Below are 10,848 nucleotides of genomic sequence, written 5' to 3'. Positions count from 1 at the left end.
ATGTATTTCGTGTTTTATGAAAATGCATTGTAATATAGTTAATTATTAGCGAACTTATCAATTAGTTAATACATGTTGTAGATACGCGAACGACGTATCGTGATTCCAGCTTCGTGACGTCACTTCTCGAGGTAAACAATCGGCGGTAACAGGCGGGTAGAAACTGCTTACAAGTCGAATTTTCTCGTTAAATCCCAGGTTTTGCACGACGCAACATCAAGATATGTTCTTTCCACTATATATGGTACCTACGGTTTAAGTTTCATTGAGGTAGGAGCTTATACCATGGTTGATTTTTGACTGGGCTATTAGTAAAAATAAAATACCCAAGGATTTGAACGGAATACCCAAGAAACAAAATACACAAGATCTTGGGTAAATACCCAAGCAGTGGTCACGCTGATTTTTGGTACAAAATCTATAATTTTTTTGTAATGGCCCAAGTGGATTACGTTGTAAAAAATATTATTCTACCAATTCGTGAAGAAAAAATGATGGAAAAAATTCCTACAGTTTTGTAGGAATACGCCGATTTATAACAGCTCCTCACGCCGATTTAGATGGAGAATTTCAAGAAATTTGAGGTTTTTGGCTGTTCCGAGCTCGTTTCTTACTCCCTCACTCACAGACTATTTCTTTGTTCGAATTGACCTAAGTGGATTCGTGGAGGGATTATAATAAGCTTGAAGCTGATATAAAACTTAGTATGATTGGTTGGGTAGTTTTATCAGAAAATAAGAAAATATAAAATCTATCCAATCCACGATTGCCTCTCATGGGGTCAAAAAATCAGTGGCGGCTCTAGGACACATTTTCTGGGGGGTGGGGGCTAATTTGTCCGACAGGGGGGAACTTGAGCTTGTAGGCTCGAGCTGGAGGAAGGGGTTGAGAGGAGGTTCCCCCTTCCAAATGAGATTTTTTTTTAAAGAATATCAACCTCTGGATTGCCGAAAATGGCACTCTCAGACTGCGACAGACATGTGTTGGTTTGGTGTGGGCCTATTTGTATATTTGTTATGGTCTGACTGCCCGACGAGCTCTGTCCGGTGTGGGCTTGACCTGTCCGGTGTGGGGCTTAAGCCCCCCTGCGCCCCCACTGGCGCTGCCACTGCAAAAAATCTCTCAAGCGTGATAGTCCGATTCACTGGTATGACTTGGATTGGATTGAATTTATTCGGTGTAAACACAAAGGATAGCCCACGAAAGTCTAGAAGAAGACTTATTTTCAGTAGGGTCATTCTGGTGGTGATTGGACAGTACACCGGGAGACAATCCCCTACTCATTTACGAAGAATGTACTGCGTTCTTTAACGTGCACATTTGGCCATAGATGCACACGGGACCAACGGCTTAAACGTCTCATCCGAAAGACGGTGCGCTATTGTAACTTGTATTTCAGCCTTCCAGCTGAAACGTAACGCAAGGAGAGGCAGCGATGGGAATTGAACCGGGGACCAAGAGATCCCCACGGTTCAGCGCACACACAGTGGCTACCACCAGTTTAGCCGACTGAGCTCAATGTTCGCAGTTTGACTTCTGTTCATGTAATTTGGCCTAGTTTAGTTATCAGTTGGATTTATTGTGTGCTTTTATTACCTATATTAAAAAACAAATTTCCCAAAGACAAGATACTTGCAGCGATTAGGCTATATTTCTGCAAAAAAAAAAAAAAATGCAATTTATAGGTTGGACCGTTTGAAATTTAGTAGGGCTAAGCCAATCCCGCCAACACGAAAGCTTGGACTAGGGGAAGAGAGATCTCAACATTGGTTCACTTTACATTGTACTATGTGTACTGTTAAATATGTGTTCAAATACAAGTTTTAACAAAAGAATATTGACTATGCAAATTGAATTTTGTTAGTATTTTAACCCCATAATGAAAATGAAACAAACCCAATGTTTTTAATTGGTCGGTCCAAACTACTTGTACAGCGGGGTTGATTTGACCTCAGTTCGCTGCTTTCGTGATAGCTGGACTAGCAAATGATAAAAAGTGGCAAAAACGTTTCCCAACCCAAATGTATTCCCACTTAAAACGCACAGAAAACAGTACGTAACTTAAATGCTATAAAAATAAACTTACCTTACTTCCTTATTTTAATTGGATTGGCTTAATGTTTTAAAACTAGACTGGGAACAGATAACAGATAAGATTTAAATATCAAAAGAGTAAATAGGTTTTTTTTCTTTTGTTGACCAAAGGTCATTTATTCACAAATATCATTATATCATTATAAAGTACTCATTAACATCTCTTAATGAATGTGTACAAAGACAAGTTGTTGACCAAAGGTCATTAAATTACCACTATAATAATCACAATAATAATAATAATAATAATCACAATCAATAATAATAATAATAATAATAATAATAGTAATACTAACAATAATAATAATAATAATAATAATATAATAATAATAATAATAATAACAATAACAATAATAATAATAATAATAATAATAATAATAATACTAATAATAATAATAATAATAATAATAATAATAATAATAAGAATAAGAATAAGAATAATAATAATAATAATAATAATAATAATAAGCAATTAGTAGAGCTCCGCATAGTACACTATAGGAAAATTATTGTACGAAGGTTAGATTTAATGCTTGAAAAATTTTTTGAATGCATTAAATCTAACCTAAGTACAGTATAATAATTTTCCGTTCAGTGTACGATGCATGCTCTACTAATTGCTTTATAAGTCAATCGCCGTCTTTTAATTTTAGTTTTTTATAACCAACTGTTGTAGTAGTCATCGGTTGATAGTGATATGATCAGTATACGTATGCGTATTTACATTTAGCTGTGCGTATGCTGGCTTTTGCTCCTGCAGTACGCGTTTAATTAACTACACATCAGCAGTACAGTACAGATATGACGAATTAAACTATTGTGTTAGAAAGAACTTGTTTGTAATGCTATAATGATAGATTTTGTCAAAGAAATAAACATTTCGGCATTCGAGAGAGAATACAATCACTGACGTCTTTTTTGGTCGGTGCATGCAGACAGGTAAAATCGTGCGAAGATTTCATAACTAGGCCAGGCTACGGTCTATGCCTAGTAATAGTAGGAGGAGGCCCGGGCGGCCTCCTGCCTGGCCGTATGCCTACATCTAAATTTGTTCCTCGAGTCTTTAAATAGGTCTAGAATATTTATATTAAACGCTGAAGTTTGTTGTGTTTATGAGGGTCCATTGATTCAATGAATTACTTAATTTTTCATACTAAATATTGAATTTGAAGTAACTTTCTTCGGGTTCTAATAAGGCTTGATTTACGAAAGTAATTTTCAAATACAATTTAATTTTTATCGCGGTGCGCGATGTATATTCGCGGTGACGAAAAAAAATGAGGATTTTTTTTTTTTTTGTACACGAACCTAAAAAAAATCAAGCCAAGCGTCCACTAATAGAAAAATTAGTGGATGCTGGGGAATAGGCAAATAACATTGGGAGTTACAGAGATGACATCACGACTGACTTACAATAATTATAATAATAATCACATAATACATCATAAAATGGATTTTCTTATATATCAATTACTAAATTCTTAAATTTACAAGGTTTTTCTAACATAATTTTTTCCTGCAAGTTTTTTTCTATATTTAAGCTCGGTATAAAAGATTGGTATAATAGGCTTTGATAGCTCAGTGATGTTTTCACGTAATATTAGCCATGTTTTATAAATTACAAAGGTTGCCAAGGTCATGAGTTCATTTATAGTATTGAATTTATCTTCTATATAGTGAATTCCCTTAACAATAGTATTCATGTTTATATCAACTATAAATCCATTGTTTTTTTAACACCCGTTTGATATTAGACCAGTATCCCTTTACTCGCTTGCAATGTAGAAACATGTATGTAATCATCTATTAGACCACAAAGTGTACATAACGGAGATCTAATTATTTTATATTGGTATAGTTTTTTTATTTAATATAAGGATGGCATGCAATAGTTTGAAATTTAGTTGTTTGAGTTTAATCTCATAAATTGCATAATTTTTTTCCATTCAATATTTTTCCATTCAATACGATCATCGTCTAGCACACTTTGCCAGTATATCATTCCTTTCGGCTGAATAAATTCCTTTAGAATTATGTTCTGATATATAAATTTATTATTTACTTTGAACAATGTAGTAGATTCAGGGCTATCATACTCCATAATTCGGAAATTATCTATGTTTTCTTTGGGCTTTATTACATTATGTTCTAGAATCATTAACCACTTATTAGGGATTGCATTTTTAACAGTCCAATATTCTGTTACCCAGTTACAGCAATGTACTAAATTATCTAAGAGCCTGGTTCTCACGAGAGCCCTAGTATACGGATCGGGAGCTAACCGTTAGCGCTAACTGTTAGCACCTACGTGAGAACGCCCGATCGGTTAGCGCTAACCGTTAGCGGTATCCGGATACGCTAACGGTTAGGAAGCGCTATCGGTTAGCAAGTTGAGGGCGTTTCTATCATCAACCAAACACACGTACGCGTTTACAATTTCCAGTTTTTTATTGGCCAGTGATTCGATCATCATATTGTTGGTATCCGGATCGGGATTTTCGCATGGACGCACGGCAGCTAACGGTTAGCAGAATCCGGATCCTGCTAACCGTTAGCTGCCGTGTGACAACATAGCCTTAAAAGCTTTGGGGTTAATTAATATACCATTTTGAATTATCTTGAATTTTAACAATACCAGAATCAATACATGTACGGGAGTATAAAACTCTATTATCCATTTTGATATGAGGGTTTCCCCAGATATACATATCATAAATCATCTTGCGTCTCTTGAACACCCCTACGTATAGGAGGATCAAGAAAGACACGACTAAAGCCATCGAAAGAAGGGTTACAAGCAAGTTACTCGCACTACACCGTTTGGAGGCACCCTTGAAACCACTGTACCACCAACTCCGACCTTCGGCTCCCATATGCCCGAGACTATTCGGACAACCAAAAATTCATAAAGCGGACATTCCACTACGGCCCATCGTTTCTTCACGAGGATCACAAATTTACCCTCTCGCCAAGTATCTTGCCATGATACTGTTTCTACTGGTAACATGTAACTAACTCTCAACACTTTGTGAAGACCATCCGGGATGTTTACCTCGAATCTACAGACACTCTTGTTAGCTTCGACATCAAATCACTATTCACCAATGTACTGTCCATGAGGCTTGTCTTATAGCCAAACACCGTCTAGAAGAGGACCACACTCTTCAGTAAAGAACAGATCTAAACCCTCAACAGATTTACGATTTACTTTTACAATGTTTAGTCTGCACTAATTTCAAATGGCGCGACCAGTTTTTCGAACAAACAGAGGGCACGGCCATGGGATCGCCTTTATCCCCAGTCATTGCCAACATCTTCCTCGAAGAGTTTGAACAACTAGCGCTTCTTTCAGCCACCAAACAACCAAAACTCTGGCTCCAATACGTCGATGATACTTTCATCATTTGGCAACACAGAAAGGTGTACCTAGATGGTTTTCTAGATCACATGAATTCACAGAACAAATCAATCATGTTTACCATGGAGGAGGAACACAATCGCTCTTTACCCTTTCTTGATGTTTTGGTAACCAGACAGGACGCAGGGACTTTGTGTCACATGCAGTCTATCGCAAACCAACACACACCGACAGATATCTAAACAAACGCTCGTTTCACCATTCGTCCACCAAGAAGGGAGTTTGTAACACACTCATCAGAAGAGCACATTGCATCAGCGACCACAACTCCATCCGGAAAGAAGTGCAACATGTTAAGGCAGCCCTTAAACTTAATGATTATCATACGAGAGACATTGCTACACCCAGACCCAGCAATAGGCTAGATAATGCAGAATCGAGAAAGTCTGTGAGCTTACCATAATTGGGACAGCTTTCACACCGCATTCTTTTAGAAGCCGATGTCAAAGTGTTTCAGCGCACCCAACAAACTATCCCGAACTCTACAAACACACAAGGACAAACCACCAGCACAGAGTCAACCAGGATTTTATCGGATCCCGTGCAAATGTGGGAAGGTTTACATTGGTGAAACAGGACGAGATCTCCGCACTCGGCTCAAGGAACACCAAGGCCATGCCAGGAGGAGAGGCGAACAGGAAAAATCTTCTGTAGTCATGCATTTCCACAGTCAACAACACCGTGTACATTGGGACAAAGCCGAACTAATAGCCATCGTACCATCTTGGCACTCCAGAAGGACTAGAGAAGCCATCGAAATTCACAAACACAATACTGTACATCAAGACATCGGATTTGTCATTAGTGATATTTGGCTGTCCATGTTTAATCGAACCTAGCGAAGCCCCACCATATCCCGCCTTCTGGAACTATGCCTTTATTTTTGGTCTTTCCCACCCAATTTCCCGCCCGGGAACCATGCCTTTGTTTGGGCGTTCCCACCCTTTTGTTTTGTTTTCGTGAACAATGGCTTTTGTTTTAGCCTCTCACTAGCAGTCTTCTCATTGGTCAGTTTATCCATCTAATCACCATCCAGCTTGGGTTTTAGCCTTTCACCCATTGGTCAGTTTACCACCATCCAGCCTCTCTACCCAAACATATAAGTATTTCCCTGTTTGGAGTGTTTTATTTCCCTGTTTTCTCCTGAAGACGATTGAAGCATCTCAGTCGAAACGTCGAGACTTTCTCAAAAACAGTTCTTTTCAGAACTACTTACGTGGTGTACCGCAAGCTTCAACATATATATTATTTCTTCGCCATGCAAACCTTTAAGCAATAAATCATCATGAATATTTTTCAAAAAGACAAAGGCAAAGCAAAGCCATTACAAGCATTGCTAAAAGAGCAGGCACGGTTGTTTCAGTTCGATAATAAAAGTATTGCAGGTGATTTATTTATTTTATTTTTCATTTTGAACAAACTATTTTTTTTTTCACCAGCGTCCCCGTTCCCCCCCCCCCTCATTTTGCTTACTTCAAATCTTTGAAATCTCCAAGAGAGGGCCGCAGACTGGAATTCAACACTAACAGGGTCAGTTTCGTATGCCATTACCGACCAACAGGCATTTTTTAATGACACTTTACACAAGTAAAATGCATATGACCTCATAATGGTCACAATATTTTTTTTTTCTGACAACCCCTCATTTTCCTTCCTTCAAATCTTTGTCAAGTTTTATGCTTGATAAACAATCCCTCTTCAACAGGTATTTTTCAATGACGGTTGACACAAATCTCATATCAGGAGTCAACATTGTGTGCCTTTACCGTCCGCTCACGCGAAATGATGCGCTCGTACGCGTGCGTCAACTTTTAAAATGCTCAAAAATACTATTTGGTTTTTTCCTTACTAAATTAAAGAACGTTTCTCTCCATTATTGAGAATTTCAAATTTTTAACAAATATTCCGCTCCACGCGCACATATTCACGCGCAGAGCACGTACAAAAGTTTTTTTTTTTTTCGGGTTTCTGGAACAAATTTCAATTCTTTTTCAGTCATTTTAGGGTCAGTAACAATTCTGTTTACGCACGAATCAAATATACGAATCTGTGCGTGCATTTCTATCAACTTTCAGTGCAAATTCATGTCTACTTTCAAGCCAAAATCATGTCTATGTTTAATTATCTGTAGCTCCTTAGGATGCACAGTGACCCCCAATTCGTATTACATATTCTGAAAACACATGCGTTGTAGGTATGATTTTATATATTATTATGACTAATCGGACATTGTGACGCCATTATACTGCCATCTGAATTCAAAAACTGAATTTTTATTTATGACGTCAACATTTTTATAATTATTTGAGCGTATCTCACTTATCCTTGATCGATCGCCAAATTTCAGTATGTTTTAGCTGAGAAAATTTTCTTTCCTAATTGTGCCGTCCATTTTTCATTTTGATGACGTCATCATTTTCAAAATGTATGTTTTTTTCTGACGCCTTTATTTTTTCCTTCAAATCATGAATCGACCCCGCCAGAGGGCGGCTGACTGGTTTACAACACTGTATCAAAGTATACTCCGTATCAAGGACAACTTTGTGTGTCACTACCTTTTCGCACGCCTACGTTAATTTTTCGAAAGATCACTTTTTGACTATGTTAAAGCACGTTTCAGGCCATTTTGAGGATTTCAAGGATTCCTGCGTATATGACCTAAAATTCGTCGGTAACGAATTTGAATCATTTTTTTTCTTGGTCCTCTTTCTTTTTCTCCATTTCTGTTAGCACGTTATCTCACAATAGCCATGACCTATTACATGAAAATAAGATTTTTTTCAATGTGATCAGTCATGCCTGACGTCATTCTATCTTCCAGGCCAAGGCAAATGATCGTGGATACTTTCATGTTAATAGGTCATGGCAATTGTGAGATATCGTACTAACAAAAAAGGCCAGAAAGAAAGAATAGAAAAAAGAAAAAAAAATCTCTGTTAATAACAAGAAGTGATCTTCTAAATAGGGATTACCAAAAATATACTGAAAGATTCTGACAATCACAAAAAAGAAAAAAAAATCTAACAATAACAAGAAGTGATCCGTTAAATGTGGATCACCAATAGACCGAATTAGCGACGAAAGATGACGTCATCACAATTTGGCCGAGTGGGTATTAAAAGTTGTTTACACCGTAAAGTCCTATGTTAACGCATTGAGTCGAGTCGAAAGTGGTGTCTATTAAATCGTCTAAAATGTAATGAAGTTAGCGTAGAAGATACTTTTTATAACAATGTATATATTTTGAATGATTCAGAGATAAATATGAGATTAATATTGACTTTATTTAAATTGCCATTTAGACTAAAAATATTAAGAATTTCGAGAGGGCTTCTAGGGGGCATAGGCCTGTCACTCGCGAGGCTCACTCGCGAGGTGATCGCTGTTGATTACATATTCAGCTTAAATACTGTCAAGTAATTTGTTGCAATTTCTGTATGAAATATTTAAACTATTGGACAAACCTAAATTGCTGAATTGTAGAATAAGGTGTTTCTTTTGACTACGATGGCAAGTGAGTCAGAAGAACGTTATTTGTACGACTCTCTAGTCTAGGGCTATACCCGTTTTCATGTGAGGCTGCTTTGCAAAAAATTTCAAGTTTTCCCCTTGTTTCTTTCACTCCATTTCAAATCTATCGAGTCAATACTGTGATGAGAAATATTTACCAAGGATTTTCAATAAGTTATTTTACGATAAAATGTACAAATAAATAAGTTTAAGGAGTTTAAAGACTGTCACAAATTACTCGAGCGGAGATTTAATATTGTGTAAAAAAACTGCCACCTAGCTGTTTGTTTTGATGTTATACCCATTACCCACTATAACAGCTTTGGTTTAGTGACTAATTCGTCTATTAGATATTTTTCTATTCCGATATAGGATGGCTCAACAAACAACGAAAAATTATACACCTGCAGAATTGTCACTGATAAATCCAAATTTATTTGAAAGCATTGAACGTAAACAGATAAGTCAAAAACTACAAAAAGATCATAAGTCCAAGTCTGAGAGAACCTTTGCAGTCTTAGATAAAGTGAAGGTTAATGTATTTAAACATTGACTCATTAGTTGAAATGTTCAAGTGCAGTCTTTGGTATGTTGGTTGTACAGTGTTAATGGAAGATTTGTTTCCAGTTGTTTTAAAAAGTCATAATATAATTACAATATCTTACAACTTATTCATTTGTTTATATATAAAAGGGAGTACTGTAATATATTCATATTAACTGAAAGTGTAAAACAATTGGATGTGGAGACTAATAAATATTCCTAAAAATGACGCTTAGTACTTGGTTAAATTATTCTGTGTGAATATCCCAGGAATCATCCATCTGGGCAACATCCACCAAATACAACATATATAAATACAAAATCACTATTTCGTAAATTATAATATTGTAAATCATTATATATGGCTAGTCGAAGCTATGCACGATGTGATATTGCACTGATAATTTGATATATCAAGACACGAAATTAGTCATCTGACTCTGATTGTTAACTTTAATATTCCCTGTGGATATATGACGTTACTAACAAATCAATCTATATTTCAACTATTAAAATAATTCTATGTTCGCGTTTTTGTTTCTATTCTAGCCAAAGTTATAGCTGAGCACCGAACTGTTACAGCCAGTATCGGTGAAACTATTGAACTAGTAATGTCTCTTCATGGTGTTAATCCCAGCAGCTTACAATGGAAGAAAGATGGAGGATCCGACATCATGGAGTGGGAAGGTTTAAGAAACGTGGCTATTGAAAACATCCGGAGAAAAGACGCTGGTATCTATGAATGCTACCAGGAAGGACAACGACACGAGGGTGAACACGCTATAGTACAAGTAATTGTTAGGGGTAATTTGTATATTTCGGTATCTTTTATTGAAAGCAGTAAGAACATTTGAACATTTTTATCCTTGGCACCATTGGCTGAATTTGTTATTAAATAATTTACAAAGATCAATTACAAATATATATATATACAAATATATACATATATACATATATATATATGTTATAGTGTATATATATATATGTATAATAAATATATATATATATATATATATATACATTTTTAAGTAAGTATATGCTTGTTTGCTACTTTACGTTTCACGCATATAGCGATCACCAGACAAGTAATAGATGATGTTATGTGCTTTGCTTTTATTGCTCTATTATCCTCCCATAGATAGTATTGAGCACTTTCGCAGTACTGACGCAAACCCATGTATGTATATATGTGTGTATGTATGTATGTGTGTGTGTATGTATGTATGTATGTATGTGTGTATGTATGTATGTATGTATGTATGTGTGTATGTGTGTATGTATGT

This window comes from Anneissia japonica, unplaced genomic scaffold, assembly GCF_011630105.1.
Source record: "Anneissia japonica isolate Jap-2015-1 unplaced genomic scaffold, ASM1163010v1 scaffold9870_len254840_cov161, whole genome shotgun sequence".
In the NCBI taxonomy this organism is placed as follows: Eukaryota; Metazoa; Echinodermata; class Crinoidea; order Comatulida; family Comatulidae; genus Anneissia; species Anneissia japonica.
The sequence above is the reverse complement of the archived record's forward strand: the minus strand, read 5'-3'. Positions refer to the sequence as shown.